Source organism: Marmota monax, unplaced genomic scaffold, assembly GCF_021218885.2.
Source record: "Marmota monax isolate L192 unplaced genomic scaffold, Marmota_monax_Labrador192_F-V1.1 WCK01_AAM20220418_F8-fsc00089, whole genome shotgun sequence".
Lineage (NCBI taxonomy): Eukaryota > Metazoa > Chordata > Mammalia > Rodentia > Sciuridae > Marmota > Marmota monax.
This window is the reverse complement of record NW_026694744.1, coordinates 4,935,306-4,958,385: the sequence shown is the minus strand read 5'-3', so window position 1 is coordinate 4,958,385 and position 23,080 is coordinate 4,935,306.

Sequence of the window (23,080 nt, the reverse complement as noted above, 5' to 3'; positions counted from 1 at the left end):
CTTAGTGAGGCCTTCCCTCAAAATCAAAATAAAAGGGACTGGCATTGTAGTTCAGTGGGAAAACACTCCTAGGTTCAACCTCCTGCATCAAAAAGTAAAATAGAATAACAAAATAAAAAATAAATGAAAGGCCCAATAATTCCATTGAACAGACAAGAATGATAAGGGGGCAGTTGGAGCCATCCCTCCGCTTAGTCAGTTTGGACAACTATAGTAAAATGCCAAAGACTGGGTGACTTACAACTATAGAAATTTGTTTCTCTTAGTTCTGAAGTTTGGAAAGCCAAGATCAGAGGGCCAGCATGGTTGGTTTTTTGATTGTAGACTGCTGACTTCACCTTGTAACCTCACATGGTGCACAGAAGGTGAGAAAAACACTCTGGGGTATCTAATATAACGACATTAATTTCGTTCATGGGGGTTCTACCCTAGTGACATAATTACCTCCCGAGGGCCCCACCTCTGGTAACCATCACATTGAGGGTTAGGTTTTCAATTTATGAATTTAAGGAGATACCAGCTGTCAGACTGTAACATCTCTGTTGATACCATATTAATTTGTTTTCTGCTAGAGGTTCTTTCTTATGGTTTCTAATTATTTCAGTAAAATTAAAATGTCAATTTTTTTCAGTAGCATTGATAATTAAGAATCTATGTGAAGCTCATGTACTTTAGCAGTATTCTGCTAACAGAAGCAAAAATTGATGAAAGTGATGCCACAATATCAGTGGTCTAAGACAACTGAAGTTTATTGTCTGGAAGCTGAAAGTCTAAAATCAAGATGTCCACAGGGCCATGCTTCCTTTGAAATCTATAAGGAAGATCTTTCTCACCTCTTCTAGCTTCTGGTGTTTACCAACAGTCTACTGCATTCTTTAGGTTGAAGATGTATCACTCCAATCTCTGCCTCTGTTGTCACATGGGGTGTCCTCCCTCCATGTCTCTCTCCTCTTCTCCACCCTACTCCACTGTGATTTCATCTTAACTAATTACATTTGCAACCACTCTATTTCCAAATGAGGTCACATTCTGAAGTACTAGCAGTTAGAACTTCAACCTGTAATTTGGGGGTGACATAGTTTAACTCATAACAACCTCCATGGCTTTTCTTTTTATAAATTACTCAGAACTCCATGGAAATTTAAAATTCCTTTGTGAATGGGAGAGTTACTTATGATTGTTGGAAGAATAAAGGCGATTTCCTTGTTGGTTATTAATAAAGTGATTTTAGTGTTATGGTCAGATTTCCAATGTCATTATATTTGAACTTGAAGCCACTATAGTATCCATGATTTCCATGTTTTCATTTCTGACTGTGAGTGCTTTAATGAAAAGAGGGAATTGGTAAAACTCCATATCTTACTGAACAATCATGTTGTGTTCTTGATAGAACAAGGCAAGGGATAGTTGTGTTTTGAATCTGAGGAGAACAATTCAGGATTTCCTGTGCCAATGACTTGAAATGAAAACCAGTCTTTACACATGTCCTTTCAGTGTGCAAAGGGCAGGGACTGGGATTTAAAATTCAACAGCTAATAGTCAGAAAAACAAAACCAAAAAAACTCACTTGTAATAGTAGAATGTTGCCATTGGAAAGTTTTTAATAATCTGAGCCATTTTTATTTCTTACGTGGAACACATTTCTAGAAGTAGAGAGAAAAGACTCATCTCTCATGTCCTCAGTCTTTCCCTCCTTTGAGATTATATCTGGACTATTTTTGGAAGAGCTCTCTCTGGTTATCTCATGATGATGCCACCAGAAATGCAAAGATGATGAAGAATCATGTGTGTATTTTCATGAAAGCCCCAAATGCAGTTGCTCATACCTGGAGCTCATTGTTGATGCTTCCTTCTTTCCCCCACAGCCAAGTATATATCAAACGCATTTGATCTGACCTCCTAAATTCTTCTTCCTTCTATACTCCACCTCCATCTCCATCAACACCCCTTATCCAAGCCACATGCATCTCTCACTGGTTTCCTGGTATCTACTTTAGTCCATTCAATTTAGTTCCAGCAGCTAGAGTGATTCTTGTAAAAGTTATGGCTTTTTCTGAATTCAGTTTTAAATCTGAATAAAACCACAAGGCCCTCTATGACTTCCATTCTCCTGCCCCTCCAGCCTCCTCTCTAAGCATCCTCACCTCTAGTCCTTAGTTTGTGCTGAGAACACACCCAACTCCCATTTCGGCACCTACTCACACTGTACTGCCCCGAGGGACCTCTTCCTCCAAACTTTACTTAGCTAATTCCTGCTTATCCTACAGGGAGAGGTTAAATGTCTTTTAGAGAAGTCAGTATATGAGCTGCAGTTGGAAGTGAGGTGGTCTGGAAGAGAAGTCAAAAGAGTTGGGAAGGGTATGAGTAAGCACACAGTCAAGAGAGACTGGAATAGAAAAGTCTCAATCAGCAAGGAAGGAACAGAAAATAAACTACTTCACAGCTAAAGAGCCCACAAAATACCTATGACCACTCTAGGAAATTATTATTTGCATGCTATATAATCAAATGAAGAGATGGAGAGGAGGAATAATAAAGATGATTGAGTACAATATTCAAAAGAAAGTTGAAAATGTATTCCAGCATATTGATTCTTCTTCTATGAAGCATGTTTAAAAAATGCATTTCATGGCTGTGGTTGTGGCTCAGTGGTAGCGCACTTGCCTGGCATGTGTGAGGCACTGGGTTCGATTCTCAGCACCATGTAAAATAAATAAAGGTCTATCAACAACTAAAAAAATTTTTTAATTAAAAAAATATTAAAAATACATTTCAGCATATTGGTCCTTCTTTATGAAGAATGTTTAATTAAAAGAAAATTTTCCTTAATAAACATACACACTAAAATACATTTAAATATTTTGCATACATTTTTGGTGAAATGTTGGAAATTTGTGTTTATATTCCTCCAGAAATCTTTTTCCCTATGTAGTCCCAAATAGATCTTCCTATACATTCCACTCACCAGGCACTGTGCTGGCCAGGGAGGACTCAAAGAGGAAAATCCAAGGTTCCTGAACTCCAGGAGTACAAATCATATTGAGACAATCCTGGAAAGACTATAATGGAGAGTAGTATTTGACTAGACTGGTGAGAATTTTGGGGGAAAAGACACGAATCAGAAATATGTTTTGGGACAAAAATCCACACACCTTGGAGACTGAGTGGGTTCAAGGTAACACTAAAGGTTTTATCCTAAAAGATTTAGAAGAACATGAAGAATCAGTTTTAGAAACAGACAAACCCAAGGAGAAATGGTCTTGAGCTTTGATGAGTTGACGTAGAGGTAAAGTAGTGATGAGATATATTAGGGCAGGGCTTCTCAACTTTGACATGTTGACATTTTCAACTAGATTTTTTTTTTAAGTACTGGCAACTGAACCCAGATATACTCTATTACTGAGCTATACCCTCAGTCCTTTTTAAAAATACATATGTATTTATTTATTTTGGTACTAGGGTTTGAATCCAGGGGCATTTTACTATCTGAGCAACATCCCCAGCCTTTTTTATTTAGACACAGGGCCTCACTAAGTTGCTGAGGGTGGCCTTGAACTTGTGATCCTCCTTCCTCAGCCTCCAAGTCACTAGGATTACAGGATTGTGCCACCACACCTGGCTCAACTAGGTTATTTTTTGTTGGAGACTGGAAGAGGGTCTGTACTGTGCATTTTAGTCTGTTTGGCAGCTTTTCTGGCTTTGATCCACTGTATGACAGTAGCACCCCTTCTGCAGGTTGTACATTGTATACATAAGAAAAAAAATACTATATTTTTTAAGTCCAAGTTTATATCCAATCTCTACTGGTTATACAAAGCAGCCTATTTTACCTTCAAACTTGGGGAAAATATAGAGGACTTATATCTCTCTCTTCTCCAAAGTGGCTAGTTTGGGGGAGAAAATGAGAAGTTCACTGGTGTTTATATGCAACTCTCATCTATACTGTTCCAAATGCAGTTACTACTGGTCTGGGTCTCTGCCTCAGTAGTTGCCATTTCCACACCCAACCAGTGAAGCCCTTTAGAGACACAGATGGTAAACCCAGATGTGCTGATCCCTCTATAAGCAGCATGATAGCCTTTATAGAAGCCCCATCTGTATTGAAAACTAGGCGGTAATAAAACCAACCAGGACTGAGAAGATTCCAAATGGCAGTTTCATGCCCACAAGCAAGCCCAGGTTTTCTCATGGGCAGTAGGTGTGCATAAAAATAAAAATAACACATAGAATTAACAGTCATTTACTGAGCACCAACTCTGCTTTGTATGGAATCCTTACCTAAAATCCTCACAGAGAATATTACTGTTACCATTTACAGATGATAATAGCTTCTGGGAGGATAAAGGACTTGCCCCCACTTACACAGCTTTGTGACAGAGTGAGGATTTCCTCCAATTTCTATTTGCCTCCAAACCTAAACTTGATCTTTCCTTCTATGTTTCATAGTAAAAGTTGCATTAGATAACAGGGCATAAATTACAATGCAAATGTAAGAGATGTGTAGTATAAATGCCCTCCTACCTTCCCCTCATTATAAAAACTTTTGAATGCCTCTTTATGTCCCACATCATCTTCTTTTTGAAGTGTTGATTCTCAAACTTTGGAATGCTTCACCTGGAGGGCTCATGAAAACAGTCTTGGTCATATCTGGCAAGTTGCATCTGTAACAGGTTGCCTGGTGTTTCTGGTTGGGGAACATACTCTGCGAAGCATTGTTTTCAACATTACCAACATGCCCTGTTCAAAATCCCTGGTTTCCATCTCTGCATTTGACAGCACTTTGCTCCTGTATCATGGCACATCTGTATTCTATCTTGGTCATAATAGGTTTGTTTCCCTCTCCAACAATATTTTAAATCCCTCGAAACAGGGATTTCAGTTTACTCATGCCTGGATTCCCCAAGAGTACCAAACACAGTACATCTTAGAAGTAGTTTAATAAAAGCTTGTGGAAGAGAATTCTGGAAAGTGATCTGATAAATTTGTTTGGTATATAAATAATGCACATATTAACCTTTGTCTTTTAACTGTGCAAAGACAGAGTATTCACAATATATTACTCTTTCCAAAATCTTCTTTGTACTTCAGTCTCTCAAGTCACTGCATTTAAGAAGTTATGTGTTCCAGGTACTCAGAGAAGAAGATTTCCAACCCCTAATGGCTATTCCACAACTATGGAGTATCAACTTGGGGGTTAACTTTATTTAAGCAAATTGATTTTATCCTTTTCCAACATTTCCCCAAACTGGAAATTATTTACTTGTCAGAAAACAGAATATCACCTTTGGTAAGTGGAATATAATCTTTGGTAGGTGATATCAGGCAAAATTGTACAAATGGTACAGAGGTTTCTAAGCTTTGTTTCCTGAGGGCCATATCTTAAAGCCAGATGAAAGCCTTTCTAATGCTGTCTGTTTGAGCAACACACCAGGACAGTGGAGAAGACCTTTAGGCAAAGACCTGCTGATCAACTTTTAAACTGCAACAGTTAGCTTCTGCTATTTCTGTCACTCTTACTTATCTGGACAGTGTTACCTACCCTCCTAGCCTCTGGTGGCCAGAAGTTTTAAATTAGGCACTAATCTGAACCTATGATCATAATTTTCTGATCGCAGAATATGAAGGCTCATTTAAGATTCACAATAAAACGGTAGAAGGACAAAATAAACTGCTAAACATGTGCATATCCCTATGCTACTTACCTCATCTGATATATTTAAGGGAGCTCCTTTCTGCCTACATCATTGGTAGTAAAATATAGAGCAAGGGCATGGATCCTCCAGGCTTTAGAAACAGCAGGACCCTGGCAACTCTCACGACTCAATACCAATCACTGCCACTAGATGGCAGCAACAGACTACCTAAAGCTTCACTTTGGCTTTAGGCTCAGCAGGAGCTCAGGGTGTGGAATCTTCATGGTTTTCTCTGAAACCTGGCTCCTCACCTGCACCTGCCTGTGAACTCAAATCCTCCTCTGCCAATACCACAACCACCGAGGAAATGTGTGGAAACAAGAGAACTGGTAAAACGCTGAATGTACTGTAAATCAGAGACTGGACTCAACAAAAGAGCGGTGCTTGGAAATCTAACCCCACACAGTCTATCCAGAAATTTCTAGGTTGAATCAATTCAGAACTTAACTTGTAAGCTGCAGCTGCAGTGGAAGTTTTTTATTGGTTCCTGGTGATGTCACTTCTAGTGAAGCTGGGAGAACTGGTTTCCTAGGTGTGGGAATCCTTATTATCTGAAACACCTACTAGGAAACACCCTGAGGCCTTTCACCTCTGTGGGGTGAGGGCCTGTTGCCCTAACTGAATACAGTATAATGCTTTTCCCAAGTAGACTCTTTACTACAACAGAAAATCCAAGAAATAGAAGTACAAAGGAGGAGTAGGGCAAATACACTGCATTAGTGGTCTTGACCTTGGCTGCAAGCTGAGAATCACCTGAGAGCTTTAATATGCTTAACTGATGCCTTGTCCCCCTACCCCTAGTGTGGATCCAGTCTGGGCAGCTGGAGTTCTGAGAGGTCCCCAGGTGAGTCCCAGGTGCAGTCAAAGCTGAGAACCACTGTTAGGCATGTAATCTTTGATCCTGGGTTAATTAAATCCTCACACCTCTAACCAGTTTAAGTTCCTTATGCCTTGAGCACATTACAAATAAAACCTAAAACTTATTAAGAATCATTAGCACTGAGTTAGAAGAATAAGAGCCCAGATAAAATAGAGTATAAAGCAAAGTCGTTTTTTCCCTCTGAAATTGCCACCATTAACTCTGTTCCCAAAGGTCAATAGTATCCGCCTGATATTTACTTTATCCATTTCTGAATGAAGCACTTGTGTTTGGTTACCTTCAAACACTTGCAGGTTGTCTAAGAGGAAGTCATGTGGTACTTTGACTTTTGGTGACCTAGCAATTTGTTTATATCAAATGCCTTTAAACTTCTCCAATTGAAGGCAGAGAATGCCCCTTTTCAGAGCTGCCTGAGCTCTGAAGTGGAAGGCTTCAAACATAATTTAGGGCAAGTCAGCAGTGACCCCAGTGAACTCCATTAAACGTCATGTATATAGCCAAAAAATGGTCCTTCCACAGCTTTAAGCATGACAGTTACAGTTGAACATGTGGTTATGTCCCATAATTCTCTTGGACAGTTGGGCTCACCATATCTCCCAAGGATAGGAAGAGTTGGAGGAATATTTAATAGTAGGGAGGATAGAGTGGAAAGATGACAGAAGCTTTGGGCTAGGTCAGGCTTACTGCAACACCCACCAGCTGGGTAATCTTAGGTGCATTTATCACTGTCTCTGAGGTTTACTTTGCTTATCTCTACTATAAAGGAATAAAAGGCCATTTCAGGTGGTTTTCTTAAATAACTGGGATAAACATACAGTGTGCTAATAACTGTTTAACAACTGTTTGGTGAGGGGAGGGGAGCACTGATTTGTAGTATTGGCCCATTTCCATGCTGTAAATACCCTCATCATGGCTGATTTCAGATACCAGTGTGCCATCACTGAGAACTTCGGAAGAGATGTGCAACATCTGGAGCAAACTGTTGTATAGTAACCTGTCTAGAATGTGTAGCAGGCACTCAGAAAAGATTATATCCCCTGCCTTTCCCCCTCATAGGAACATTTATGTTCACATAGGGCTTTACCATTTTTAAAGCATTTTTACATATGCTAGCTCATGAAATTCTCAGGATAACACTGTGAGATGAGAGGGTGGACATTATTTTTGTGTTTTTGGGGTGAGAGTCCTCCAGCTCAGAGAGATCAGAGTAAGTCACTCACAGTTATGTAGCAAGTAATCCATAAAATGGGTGTAAGGCACCAAGACAGAGCCTCCCAAGGCTGACAGCATTCTACTCCTGGAAATTTGTGACTATCTTTGGTTACTCAGCAAAAAGGGATTAGGTTGCAGGTGGGATTAGGATTGCTAGTCAGCTGACTTTAAAAGAGAGAAATTGTTATGGAATATCCAGGTATACCCAATATAATGAAGGGGTCCTTAAAACTGGAAGAGGTTTTTAAAAGGAGAGAGTTGGAGAAAAATGTAACCGCAGAGGAATGGAGACAGAAATGCCACATTGCTGGCTTTGAAGATGAAGGCAGGTCCAGAGCCAAGGAATGAGAAATGGTCTTCAGAATCAGGAAAGGCATGAAAACAAATTCTCTTCTAGGGCCTCCAGAGGTAAGAGGTCCTCTACCACCTTGACTTTGACCCAGTGAGACTTCTGAATAACAGAACTGTAAGATGATAAATGTGTGATGTTTGAGCCAAATTAGTGATGATTTGTTACAGCAGTGCTAAGAAACTCCCTGGCAGTCAGGTCTCCTCCTCGCTCAAGTCTCAGCTCAAATTCCAGGGGGATTCTTCTTTTCCTTGCCCTTTCTGGTCTTTTGCTGTCTCCTGAGTTCCCATAACACCTGGCTTTTAGCACTTACCATATGGTTGCGATTCTTTGCATACCTGTCACTCTTCTGCCTAATCCCTAAGGACAGGCAGAATATTCTTGTCATTTTTGCATCACTTTCCACCAGCACAGTGCTTTCCCCAAGATCAGAGCAAAATAGCCAGATTTTGAATATAGGAGTATGTGAATAAATTAAGGAATGAATGGAAGCTGACATTAGCAATAGCACTGCACCTCATCACCACGAGGATTCATGGCGCAGAGCTGTCAAAGCTGCAGAATAATCAAGAGCATCTCTCGATGGTGGTGTGAGCCACCCTCCCCCTTCTGCACTGCATTCTGGGGTCTTTAGGAAAGATCAAGACTGCTTGTCTTCCCACTGGCTAGCACAAGTGGCCTTCCCCCAGAGACCAGCGTGCATCTGCTATGGTCTTATGCAAGGGTGGGGGATTCTGGCTCAGACTGCAGAGACAGGCATGATGTATGCGTTCAGGAGCCTCAGACTCTGCTGTCGGCATCTTTGTCTCAGCAAAGCTCATAATTGGATTTGGGCCTTTAGGCCAGTCACTTATTTACTGTTCTCATTTATCAAATGTGAGAAATTCTAGCCCTGTGCTCTGCTTACATCTAAGACTTCTGAAGAAAGGAACAAAAGAAGTATGAGCAGGCTTTGAATACTGCCACACAATACACTGAAAGCAGATGTGACCACGTGCTCAGAATAGCCAGGGCTACATAGCAAAGTTCACATTCACACGGGAAGTGAAAGTGAACCACGTCACTGCTTCTATCATGTGACAGCTGTGGGGTGCTAATCAACTCTCAGGGCCTGTAGTTCTTCCTGTGCAAGATGAGGATAGTGATAGTTCCCATTTATGGAGCATGTTCAATGTGCCTGACCCTGTTCTAAGCCCTTCTCTGTTATTTTATAGTCATACAAGTCATCAGTGTCAGAATTGGAAGCAGTTACATAGTTTGTGAGCCTAGTGACCTTGTTCAAAAATGATTGAGATGGGCTTTGGGGTGTGGCTCGGTGGTAGAGCACTTCCTTAGCATGCTGAAGATCCCCACACCACAAAAAAAAAAAAAAAATCAAGATTTTTCAAGATGGCAGCAGTGGAATGTTAAGCCAAGCCCAGAGCCCTCCTAAGTACAGGCCCCTATGTCACTGCATAGGAGGAATAGCCATGAACCTGGCCCTGAGCAGAATTAGCATACAAATCCTGGCACTTTGTTCACTTTGACTTCTACTTGAACATCTGTGCTACAATAGCTGTCTTTTAAGGTCATTGTGAAGTTGGAATTGAGATTAATGCATTCCTGGTCAAGGGAACAGTGTGAATAACTGGAGGTGTAGGCATGTAGAGGAATGTGAAGGAGGAATAATAAACCCTGGTGGCTGAGGGTTTGGTTACTTGGAGGAAGCTGAATGTGCTGGTTGATAATCCTAGCTGCCCACAGTGGTGCTCTCTGACTGCCAACCTGAGGTCCATTACTGCCAGTGATGAGGAGTGCTGGAAGGCTTTGAAGCAGGACATGGCAGGGCCCTCGCCAGTGAAGTAACCCTAGGGGGCAGTGTGGGGCAGAGCTGCCTAGGGCAGGGCACTCCCTAGAGGACGCTGTTGCTCCAGCACTCCCTGGCCCAGCAGAGCAGAAGTCTGAAAGGGAAACAAGAGAACAGCTTCCATGTAAGTAGAGTTGATGTTTGGCATTACAATCTGGACACACAGTATTGGGGGTATAAAGAGAAGCTTATGGTACCTACTGGTCTAGTCTTTTGTTTGGTGGGACATCAGACCTATCTTGGTGTGTTATCACATACAGACTATATTTTTAGTGCACTACAGACAGAGTACAAATCTTTAGGTAGTAAAAACTCTTTGAGAAAAAGAAACGGGTGCAACTCTCTAAAATAACAGCTGTTACTGGCTATAAACTTGGGCATTTCTCTATTTGGGCTTTTTTCCCTAAATACTCCCTTCCAATTTGCAGAGGCATAATCAGCTTTCCGATTATGTTCCTTGCATATAATTATATCATATAATAATGACAATTGTAAACTCTGGACGAAACAAACAGTGCAATTAAAACAAAACAAAATGAGAAAGAAAACAAATTTTCCAAGTCTTTCTGAGATTCTTCTCTCCAACTAAGTAGGAGACTAAGGGATAGGACATCTCAAGCCCAGCTGCCTATATTCAAATCCCAGTTCTCACTAACCAGCAATATGAGTTTGGAAAAGTTAAGTAATCCAATTTTCTACCATGAAGTCAGAGCAACCAAACCTTATCTCAATTACACATTGTTACCATGTTCTGAAGATTAAATGAGAAAAGCTTAGCTCAATCTCTAGGATAGAATAAGTAGGCTATAAATGATAGCTGTTATCAAACTTTCCAGATTTTTACAATCACCCTGAATGACATTTAAGATCACAAACATCTAAATAAAATCATCATGATTTTCATGACTATCTATTTCGTTTCAAGGAAGAATGAAGACCCCATAGATAAGAGGTTGGGTGTTGCCTTATGACTGCCCTAGAAATCTAGAAAGAAGGGCTTATGAGCTTTCCCTCCCACGTAGCTAATAACAAACAGGGTATCTGGCTAAATATCAGAAGCCTGAGTTAGTGAGGCCACAGGAAGGGGGAAGCAGCCCATGTCTGTACCTGTTTCTGAAGAGGAGCTCTCCAGATTAAACACAATTTTCCCACTATTTGTGATTCAGAGTTCAAACCCTGCCACCTCAGTATCTGTTCAAGAAGCATCATTTATTCAGGGCTGACGTTGCTATGTGCTGGAGATTCAAAAAGAAATAAGACCTCACCTGCCACTGAGGAGACCCAGCCCAATGGGGAGAGGAGATAGGGCAGCAACAAATGACCGCAACTAGGGCAAATAATACCACAAGGGAAGACTTTCCAAAGCATGGGGGTGTGGGGCCTACATCCTGCCTCAGAGTGTCAAAGCTTCACCCAGCCAACATTTAAAGCACAAATCTCTAAAATGGCTGAGAGACAAGGAACCTTCTGGATGATGGAAGTGTTCTGCATCTGTATGGGGCTGATGGATATGTGAGTGTACATAGTTTTCAATATTCATTGGATACATGCTTAAAATGAATGCATTTTGTTTTATGTAAATAAACCTCAATCAAGTTGATTGTGAAGCTGCCAAAAGGGAAGTTACCATGCTGTCGTGTTAGCACATTGCCTGGCAAGTAGTGGACACTCAATAAGTCTCTGCTGAATGACACCATGAGGAGCAGGGGGAGGAGGCACCAAAGCTATGTGCATCCCAAGGAGCCTAGGGGACATTGCTCCTGCTTCTGAACTCTGCTTTTGGGTTACCATAAGAATATCAGAGCCTTGCTTTGTCTGAGTACAGGCTTTTGCTGGGTGGACCAACTCAGAGACTCCCAGGTCCCTTTGTCATGTTGGTGTCTCCCGTTTGCTTTTTTTTTTTCTTTTTAATATTTATTTTTAGTGTAGTTGGACACAATACCTTTATTTTATTTTTTATGTGGTGCTGAGGATCAAACCCAGGGCCTCGCATGTGGTAGGCAAGCACTCTATCACTGAGCCACATCCCCAGCCCTCCCAATTTGCTTTTAAAGCTTGTCGTTCACAAAGCCCACTTGGTAGAACTCTAAGCCATCTTCCCAGAGGCAGCTCTCTCCCAATACCTCTCCTCCTCACTCCCCCCTACTCCCTCTCCTCCTCCCACCCCCTCTTTCTTTTCCCCTTTCTAACTGGGCCTGGGCTAGTGGGAACCCCTCAAAGGAGAACTTAGAGGTCTCAGATTTGCTGAGGTAGGTGGTACGTGAGTGTGTGAAGTGTGTGTAGGGGGGTATGTTTGGGTGGGACTGAAGTCGCAATGGACTCTGAAAGGATCTAAGTTTTCTCTCTCTTTTTGGACTGGGGATTGAACCCAGGGGTGCTTGGCCACTGAGCCACATCACCAGTCTTTTCTTATATTTTATTTAGAGACAGGATCTCGCTGAGTTGCTTAGGGCCTCTCTAAATTGCTGAGGCTCACTTTGAACTTGCAATCCTCCCTCAGTCTCTTAAGCAGAGTGAAGCCGTTGGGATTACAGGTGAGCACCACCCCACCCAGCTGATTTCCCTTCCAGGGTAGAGTTGCCACAGAAAATATAGGATTCTCCATTAAATTACAATTTCAGATAAAATATTTTTCAATAGAAATGTTTCAAATATTCCATTTGATATACTAAAGGGTGGTTTGTTATTTACCTGAAATTCCAATTTAACTGGGCATCCTGCATTTTTATTGTTTAAATCTAACAACCCCTGTCTCAGGGTATGGTGGGGAATGGCAGGAAAAAGAGAGAACATGGGATTCCTTTAAGGCTCACTTGGCACTCTCAGAGAACCAAAGCATGGATGGAGCCTACATAATTCTCTGTGACAGAGAGCATCAGAATCAAGGCCAGCTATGGCAGGAACAGTAGGGATTATAGAGTGGTTGTATGAGGCTTCTCTCCTCTGCCTCTGTGTGTAGTGATTATCTAATAACATTTGTGTGGAAACAAGCAGTTGACAGACATGGGAAGGGAACAGGGGATGAGAAAATGCTTTGTTCCCCTCCCCCACTTTCTGTCCCATGGGACTCCATCCCCCATGCTGTACAGAGAACAAGTCAGGCAAGTCTGAGGGACAGGGATTATGGGCTACAATCAGAGGCTAATATGGGAGCAGAGATTGGCATCACCTGTTTTTCTAGGCTCGCCCCATCTGCCACCGATATGTGTCCCTCCCTTGTAGCACCCCCACCTCAGTGTCCCATTGGCACTTCAGTCTTGAGGGAGGCCTAGGCAAAGTCAGTGGAAAGTTACTTCCACATCAACGGTCCACTGAGGGGTGATGAAACCTCAGGAAACCACAGCTCCTCCCCTACTGGGGCACCAGGCCAGAAGCCACCCTGCTGGTCTTGGGACCCAGTTCTGGCCTCACTAAGTGCCCAGAGACCTTGGGCAAGTCACTTACCATGTGCCTCATTTCTTCACGTATAGGAGGGAAGCTGGTTGCCCACTGTCACCCTCAGAACTTTGGGGAGACAAGAATGAGCTAGCAGACACAAACAATCAGCAAAATAAAAAATTTAACATCTGTATAAGTATACACTTTTATAATGGTTCAACCTGGCTACAGGTGCTTCTACTTAAAGAAACCCCTCTCATGAATAATTCAGTCATGTTCACACACACCACTAGATGATCCTAAGAGCAGCTTCCCTAAGCTGCTGAAAATACAGATGATGAAGTTCACCAAAATGTAGTGTCCTGCCTACATTTTACAGAAAAATATCCAATGCATAGCAGCTGTGTTGAAGGGTGTCCCTTAGCGGGGCCTGCATGGGGGCTGGCTGACTAAATTTGGTGTGTTGCGGGAGCATTGTACAAGGTAGCATTGTACAAGGAGGGCCTGCTGCAGACTTGTCAGGGTTAACCTCATTTCAGGATGTAAGAGTGATAGACTTGAAAATAACCATCCTCCTGCCCATTTAAGAACACACGTTCTGGGCTGGAATTGTGGCTCAGCAGTAGAGTGCTTGCCTAGCACCTGTGAGGCGCTGGGTTGGATCCTCAGCACCAATAAAAATAAATAAATAAATAAAGGCGTTGTTTCCAAAAAAAAAAAAAAACACAAGTTCCTTCAGTTGCAAATAAGCAGGAAGTCCCCTTCCTCTGGCTGCCTCTGGGGCCTGTGTCTGGGTGGTGAGTTTCACTTCCTTCCAAAGGTGTTTTCTTCCTAAAGAAACCAGGAACCCAGGGTCACATTCTGTTTCTTTCAAAGGCACACTCAACCACCTATGAGTTGGTTTTGTGAAAAGATGCTTGAGGGCTGGGATTGTGGCTCAGTAGTAGAGCGCTTGCTTCCCATGTATGAAGTACTGGGTTTGATCCTCAGCACCAGATAAAAATAAATAAATTAAATAAAGTTATCATGTACAGCTACAATAAAAAGAAATATATTTTAAAAAGATGCTTGAGTGGGAGCATACACAAACAATATTTAAAACCAATAGAAAAGGAATATCTGCCTCTGGAAAAAATGTCCATTTTGTAAAATGGATTTTCCATTCCCTTTCCCCAGAGGTAAGCTCTAGTTAACAGTTCTTAAAATTCCCTTCTGGAAATTGTTTCTATACACCTGACTTATATTTGAATTCTACAGAGAAGGCCATACACTATTTATGAGGTTCCCTTTTTTTCTACTTGAGAATATACTTCGGACGTAGTATAATATAGTACCATGAATAAGTCTGCCTTCATCTTTTTCTGAGGCTCCTATGGTTTTCCATTGTTTGATGTTCTATCATGCACTTATTCTCCTCATTACTATACACTCCACCTCATGACCAGTGTAACTCCACATCATGTACAACCACAAGAATAGGCAGTTATATTCCATGTATGTATAATATGTCTAAATACACTCTACTGTCATGTGTATATAAAAAGAACAAATTACAAATTGCCATTCTCAAAATATACATATACACTCTGCTTTCTTCTATCTTTCGCTCCATCTACAGTGCTATGGGGGGAAAATACGTATTTGCAAACATGTCCATACACGCACATCCATACCTTTGCATAAGTGTCTAAAGTAAGGCTGTTGATAAAATGTAAACAGTGGCACTACTGGGTTAAATTGGAAATGCCTTTTTGATTGTCAATGCCCCTGGTACCTCTGAAAAGTGCACACTAATTTAGACTTCCAACAAGGATATGTGAGAACTGCTTTCACTCTTCTTTCCCTGCATTCTGGCCAAGGCAGGCATTACTCAACCTTTTCATTTTTGTTGGTCTGAAAGGAACAGTGAGGGCCTCCTCGTTTGATTTGCATTTGAAAGCCTACCCTACAGGGGCATCTTCCTGCCTGGATCCTGGCTCAGTGAGGAGGGGCTTGGAGGCCCAGACTTTGGAACCAGATAGAACTGGATACAATCCCAAGTCCACTGCTTGCCAACAATGATGCCTAGAGCCTTGGCTGATCCATCTATAAAATGAGCATCCTTAAGACCAAGTTCATGGGGGTTTGGAGAGGCTGCAATAAAACAATACAACTGATCACTACAAACAATAGTGTTTCCCGTCAGAGCAACATACATGTTTATATACTTATTTATCTATACTATATATTTATCTGTAATATATAATTATAAATTATATATGTATATATGCTGTTTTGACTTTGTCAATGGCTGATTAAATGTTTATAGTATCTGAGATCTCACCTTCTGCTCACTTGCTGCTCCGTGTTTGAAGGGGAAAGTGAAAATGCTAGAAAATAAAACTTGAGACTGTCGCATGAAATGGTTGGACTTACTAGTTGAGCTGCCTGGGGCATGCTACTTCCCTGAGCCCCAGTTTCTTTTTCTGCAAAAAAATGAAGTGTCTATTACACCCAGCCAACAGGGTGGCTAGGGGAATTCAGAAGCACTCAGGGTGGTGCCTGACTCTAGCAAGGTCTTCATAGGTCATTCTTCTTGTAATTCTTGGCAAGGATCCCCCAAACTGCTTGACCCAATCCCCCCAGGAGGCTAAAAGGAAAGGAGAGTCTCCTCAGCTAAAACAGATGTGAATCAAATTCCTACTACCTGTCAGGTTATCGGAAAACCCATTGAGCCTACAAACACTGAGGCACGGTGCTGCAGAAGGATGCCTCCAACTTTGTGGCCCAGTGTTTTAGATACAGTGACATCCTGCAATGCTCAGCCTCAGGGAGTAGGTTGAAACATCAGCCCTGTTGTTTTTCATTTCCCCTGAAAAGGTCATCAACAGTCCCTTTCTCTAGTGCTTAGTAAAAAATGAGTCTGCTTTGTGAAAAAATCTTTGGAATGATTTTTGCAAGGTAAATACTCTGATGTTTCTCAGATATCAGCTGAGTTTCTGGTAAGTGAGGATGATGCTGATGTGGTTTCTCTGTGTCCTTCATTCCACATGGAATCTCATTTGCATTTGCTCATGCTGTGGAAAGTAATTCACTCTATGGAGGCTGCAAATAATCCCCTCATAACTGAGCTAAGGGCTTTTTGTAAAGACAACTGAAATAACCACGCCACATAGAAAATAGAGACATATTAAAGAGCAGGCCTCAAAAAAAAAAAAAAGCTTTCTAGGGTAGCAACCTGGCAAATAACACCTTTATCAAGTGATCAAAGTTAACATTCCCAATAATGGATCAAACTAACATCTCATGTGCCTCCTGATGCAAAACACTGAGAAGGTCACAGCATCTCTAACAGAGTATGGCTGCCAAAAAGAGAAAGCCCAAATCGAATCATGAAGAAACATCAGTTAAACCTAGATTGAAAGATATTCCACAAAACGACTGGGCTGTCTTAAAAAATATTAGCCTTATGGAAGACCAAGAGAGGCTGAGGAAGTTCTAAATTAAAAGACACTGACAGGAAATGACAACTGAATGTGATGTATGCTCCTGGATTGGAATCTGGACCAGAAAAAACTGTTGGAAGGATATTATCAAAACCAATAGACAAAATTGGAAGCAGGTCTTTAGATTAGATAGTTGTATTGCGCAAAAGGAAATTTCCTGGCACTGATAATTGTACCAAGGCCATCCTGGAGAATGCCCTTGCTCTTAGTAAATGTACACTCAGTGTTCAGGGATAAAAATGTGTTGTATTCACAACTTATCCTAAAATGGTTTAGAAAAAAATAGGTAACTAGGTAGGTAGAATTAAAAAACAAATGTGGGCTGTGGCTGTGGCTCAGTGGTAGACCACTTGCCTGGCACATTTGAGGCACTGGGTTTGATCCTCAGCACCACATAAAAATAAAATAAAGGTATTGTGTCCACCAACAACTAAAAAAAATACATATTTTAAAAAATGTGACAGAATATTAATTGGAGAATCCAAGTGAAGAGCTTACTGGAATTAATTGTTATATTTGTGCAGTTTTTCCTTAAGTTTGAAATTATGCCAAAGTAAATTTTTAAAAACAATCTGGTAATTCCAAACCATGATGTACATTACAAATTAAACAATAAAATGGGTCCTAGTTAAGAAAGGAAACAACATATTAAAGTTGTAGAAATTTAAAACAAAAAGCAAATAGTACCTCTCTCCTGACACAAAGCACTGGTCCTTCCATTCCTTATCACCCATGTTTACACCCTATCTTCAATTCCTGGAAGTTTCAGCATTTTTTAAAAAATTTTTTTTAGTTGTTGATGGACCTTTATTTTAATATATATTTAGTTGTCAATGGATCTTTATTTTTATTTATTTTTATGTGGTGCTGAGAATTGAACCCAGTGTCTCAAATATGCTAGGCAAGCACTCTACCACAACCCCAGCCCAGTTTTAGCATTCTTGTTCACAGAATAATTCAGTTTGGTTTTGGTTTTGTTTCTTTCAAATTTCTCTTAGTATATAATGTAAAGCTCTTTCATCCAAAGGATATGCATGAAAGACCCAGTAGGTGTCAAGCAGTGACACTCATCCTAATAGCTCTTGTTCTCACCAGAAGTAAAGGGCATAGAAAGTTGTGTCTCTTCTTCCCCTAGTTGCCTTTGGGAGAGGAGGTGGGAAGAATGGGAAGAAGAGAAACAAAAATCTTCATTAAAATACTTCCTGAGTGGGTGCGCGGCACACACCTATAGGATTGCAAATTCAAAGACAGCCTCGGCAACAGCAAGGTGCTAAGCAACTCAGTGAGACCCATCTCTAACTAAAATAGGGCTGGAGATGTGTCTTAGTGGTTGAGAGCCCTGAGTCCAATCCCCAGAACCAAAAAAACAAAAAAAGAACCTTCCTGACCTGTCTACTTGTGCTTTCCTGGCAAATCAAATGTCTTACGTCCCATTAAGCTCCAAAACTTCCACCCCCCAAAACCTGAGTGCCCCCCCACAGCCTTCCCTACTTCCATGGATGACCATAATCTGTGGTGTCATCCTTGACTCACTTCTTCTCCCCTATGAATCCTATAAGTCAGCAAATCCACTTGGCTCTACCCTCAAATTCTATGCAGCATCTGTCCACTCATCCCTACACTACTCTCTCATCTGGGTCCATCTTTCACCTGAACTTTGCAATCACCACCCAAGAACTCTCCCTTCTTCTAGTCTATTCTCAACTCAAAAGCCAGAGTGGTCACTTTCAAACCTAAATCATATCATGGAACTTCTCCCATTGCAAATTACCAGAGACTTCCTAACTTACACAAAAAGGAAAGGTCAAGGTTCTTAAAATGGCCTACAAAGTCCCTCATGTTTATACCACCCATCCCAAACTTTAATGAAGTTATTTTTATCCATTTGACATCATATCTTGTGCATCTTTGGATCATTGTTACTCTCCTTACTTCAGCCACGCTGTGTATGTGATCCTTGCTCAGGGCTTTGCCATTGGTTATGACCTCTCCCTGGCATTCCATCCCCAGATGTCACTTTTTCATTCCCTGGAGTCTTGCTTCAGATGGCACTTTGTCAATGGAGCCTACCTGGACCACCCCTCCTACATATAGACTCCTGTTATTTCTCCTCTGCCTGCTTCAATTTTTCATATTCGTGTTCTAGTATACTATCCACATTATTCATTTAAAAAATATGTATTTTTCCTCTCTATCCCACTAGAATGTAATATCATTAAGAGCAGAAGTTTTGTTTATCAAGATATCCCTGGCTCCTAGAACACTCTTACCAGAAACTAGTTGCTCAATAAGTATTTGTTGAACAAATGAAGATTATTTTTTAAACTAAGCATAAGGGATCAACAGAGTTGCATTCTTTTTATGTATGCTATAAAAGATAAGCAGGACCATCAGGGATCTTTTAATAAATTTTTCAATATCTTTCAATAAAGGTATTTATTCTGGATTCTGGAGTCTTATTCAAATAACAATTATTATTGCAAATGATACAAAGCATCTGGCACTGGCTAATAAATGGGAGTATGAGTTTTTCCTCACTTTTTCATTCTGTAAATCTATGCAGAGTTAAGACCAACTTTACAAGTTAAGGACAGAGTCCCCAAGATTTCCTCACTTCAGATACCAGTCACACTTCAAGGGTCCCAGGAAAACTCTCTCATCTGACCAGCTGGCTAAAAATTCAAGGGTTCCTATGACCATCCTCAGGTTTAATAATTTGCTAAACCAACTCACAGAACTCAGGAAAGTGTTATGCTTCCCCTTACAGTTTTATTATTGCAAATGAAACAGAGCAGAATCAGCCCAAAGAAGAAAGGCACAGGGTGTACTCTGGGAGCATTCCAAGTGCAAAGCTTCTGTCATCCAGGGGGCTGTGCTAATATCCCAGAATCAAAGTGGGACAATATTCAAAGAGTATTGTCAAACAAAGAAATGTATTTGAGCTTTGGTGTCATGAATTCTTATTGAAGCATATTAAACAGGCATGATTGGTAAAAATTACTGGCTATATGGTTGAACTCTATCTCCAGCTCCCCTTCCCTCCCCTTCCCATCCTTTCCCTTCCCTGAGATTAAGCTGATATCATGTGGCTTAAAGTCCCACCTCTCTAATCACATAATTGGTCTTTCTGGCCTAGCCAGCCTCACATCCCAGTCATCCTATTAGCATAAACTATCCACCAGTAAAGCAACTCATTATCATAAATAATCAGGCATAGTCCAAGGAGCCCACCATGAATAAAAATGTTACTCCAATCATTTGAGAAATTGTGAGGGTTTATAAGCTACCTACTAAGAACAAGGAACAAAGACTAACCAAATTCTGTATTACATAAAACAAAATACAGTATTCTAGCTATAAAAGTAAGGTATTTGTGCAAAATACTCATAGAATACAAAATATAAAATTCAGACACTAAAACACTTCTTCATGGCCCAAACCAAAATTGTGTCCATGTCTGTATATAGGTAGAAAAACAAAAAGATTCAAGTCCAAGTATATGATATTTCTTTGTGCCAAGTACCATAAGTAGTAAAAAAAAAAAAAAAAGAGAGAGAGAGAGTCATTTTCCTGAGTGAGGAAATTTCATCTTTGGAATCCAAGCATTCAATTTCAAATTTGAGAAATGGATGCTTGAGTGACTATCCCCACCAACTGCCACTACCACAACAAAATCAGGTGTACTATTGTTAGCTGAGCTTTGGGAACAATTCCAGCATTGATAAACCATTCTATATTTAGGTAAAATATTGATGATTGAGCTTCATGAACAACTGAATTTGACCCCCCTCCCATCCTAGATGTACAGTCTTCCTCCTGAAGTATGGATACCATGAGCTTTAGCACCTAAAACCATGCCCAAAGGAAGAGGAGCCACAGTTGAAAACAAGGAGTTTTGGTTTGTAGTCTTGGCTCAGCTAATCAAATGAACACCCTTGGGCAGTTCTCTTAACCTCTCTATGCGGAATTTCATCCTCTGCAAAATACTGTTACCTAGCCCCTTTATTTGCACAAAGGTCCTTTAAAGATAAAACGACATAATAGATGAGAAAACGGCTTGACCAAGTTCACAAACACTAGATTAATATGAGTTGTATTACATAAAGAATTATTAAACTCCAAAATATAAGGTAATATCTATAAGCTGGAATTCTTCCCCTGGGATGGCTCATGTAAGTATAGGCAGCAGGGAGCTGGGAAAATGGATAGAGATGCTGGAAAAACTTGCTCCTTCATTGGCTTTAGTATATTCCAGTCTATTCTGATGTGTAAGTAAGCAGGTAACCCTTGGACAGAAAAAAAAATAATAACCTGACAGAAAAGAAGAGAGCTACTGTATGCACTTCTCATGAGCCCTAGAAAAAATGTCACCAGCTCCTAGGGTAACTGGGCACAGATTGAAGCTTTGCTGGATGCTGAACCATCCATCTATTGTGTACAACCACACTGACCCTCCAGCACAAGGAAGGGGTTAAAAGTGAGGAGCCCAGAAAACTTTCAAGCAGGCTCACAATCTTTCTCACTGCAAAATCAGGATGAGGCATCCAAGAACTGGGAAAAGGAACCACTGAAGGTTATTCAGGGAAGTTCCTTTCTCACACAGGTCAAAAGACCAGGATTTCCTGGGGAGCAAGGGGTGTGTGTTCACACTGTGCACAAGTGTGTTCACACTGTGCACAGGCATAGCTCAGTCCTGAGTCAGCAAGGTTAAGCCTCAAGTGGAGAGAAAATGGAGAAAGGGATGAAAAATCACCAGTACTAGCATTGGTACCACAAGCTCTGCTGGAGAACCTTGATCCAGTATCCTTGCCTCCTCCAATGTGGGCTAGGGATGGGAAGTGGATCAAGACCATGTGGCCTTTAAGCTGTGCCACCAGAGTGCATGCATGTTTAGACTTTAGTGTGATTACAAATCCCATTTGTTTTTGTGCTTTAAGTGTGTTTTTCTTTATTTTCCTAATGAAAAGCCCTTTTGAAAATTGCTACCACATTCTCAACTGAACTAGGCAGAGAAGGATGTTTTCACACCTGGGCAGCATTGGTGGCCATGATGAGGGAGGTCACTGTGATCAGAGGAAGGGGCACGTGAGTAGATGGACCCATTCTTGGTCCAGGAGAACCCAGTGGCACTGGCACACACAGTGAAGGAGTATCTGAGAAGAAGTATCTGACTTCATAACTCAGGGGACACTATGCAAAAGGGAAATGCAGAACCTTTGTTCAAAGTTATGAAGAATATCAAGATGGTGGCAACAGAGCACTAAGTCAGGCACCTCAGGGTCAGCCCAAAAGGTTGCTCTTAGCCTACGTAGGTTTTCCCCTCATATTTGAACCAATTATCTATTACATGCACTTCCATTTTCTTACCATAATGTCATTACCACCTCCTGTTGATGATCTGGGAATTATATTTTATAAAAAAGTTTTGACATCCACAGAAGTACATTAAAATATACGAACACTTGTTACTTCCTAAGTATACATCTACTTTACAATGGAATAAAAAGCTTATCATTTTTTAACACAGAAAACTGTTGGGGGGGTGCTGGGGATGTGGCTCAAGCGGTAGCACGCTCGCCTGGCATGCACAGGGTGTGGGTTCGATCCTCAGCACCATATACAAATAAAATAAAGATGTTGTGTCCACCGAAAACTAAAAAATAAATATTAAAAACTCTCTCTCTCTCTCTCTCAAAAAAAAAAAAAAAAGAAAAAAAGAAAACTGTTGGGGGGCCGGGGTTGTGGCTCAGCAGTAGAGCACTCACCTAGCATGTGCGAGACCCAGCACCACATAAAAATAAATAAATAAAGGTAATGTGTCCAACTACAACTAAAAAATAAATATTAAAAAAAAGAACTATGTAATGCCTTCCCTTTCAAGACTTTATTTGACCCACTGATTTTTAAACATTATAGAAATAAATATGAATGACTACTGAGGAAAATACTAAAATGGTGAAAAATTGTGAGGAAACTACCTCTGTTCAAGATGACAAAAATACCTTTAATCTGAGTGCATTGGCTGTGTAGAAGGAGGCCAAAAGACAAGATTGAATTTCTGTGAAATAATTTGAAAATTGGGGCAAGTAAATATTTGATGCACATGATATGTTATTATAGTATCTATGTTTTAAAGGCTTTTTCCCCCATTTTTTGTTTTTGGGAATAGAACTCAGGGTCTCAAGCATTTTAACCATGTGCTGTACCTCTGAGCTACACCCTCAGTCCTGCTTTAAA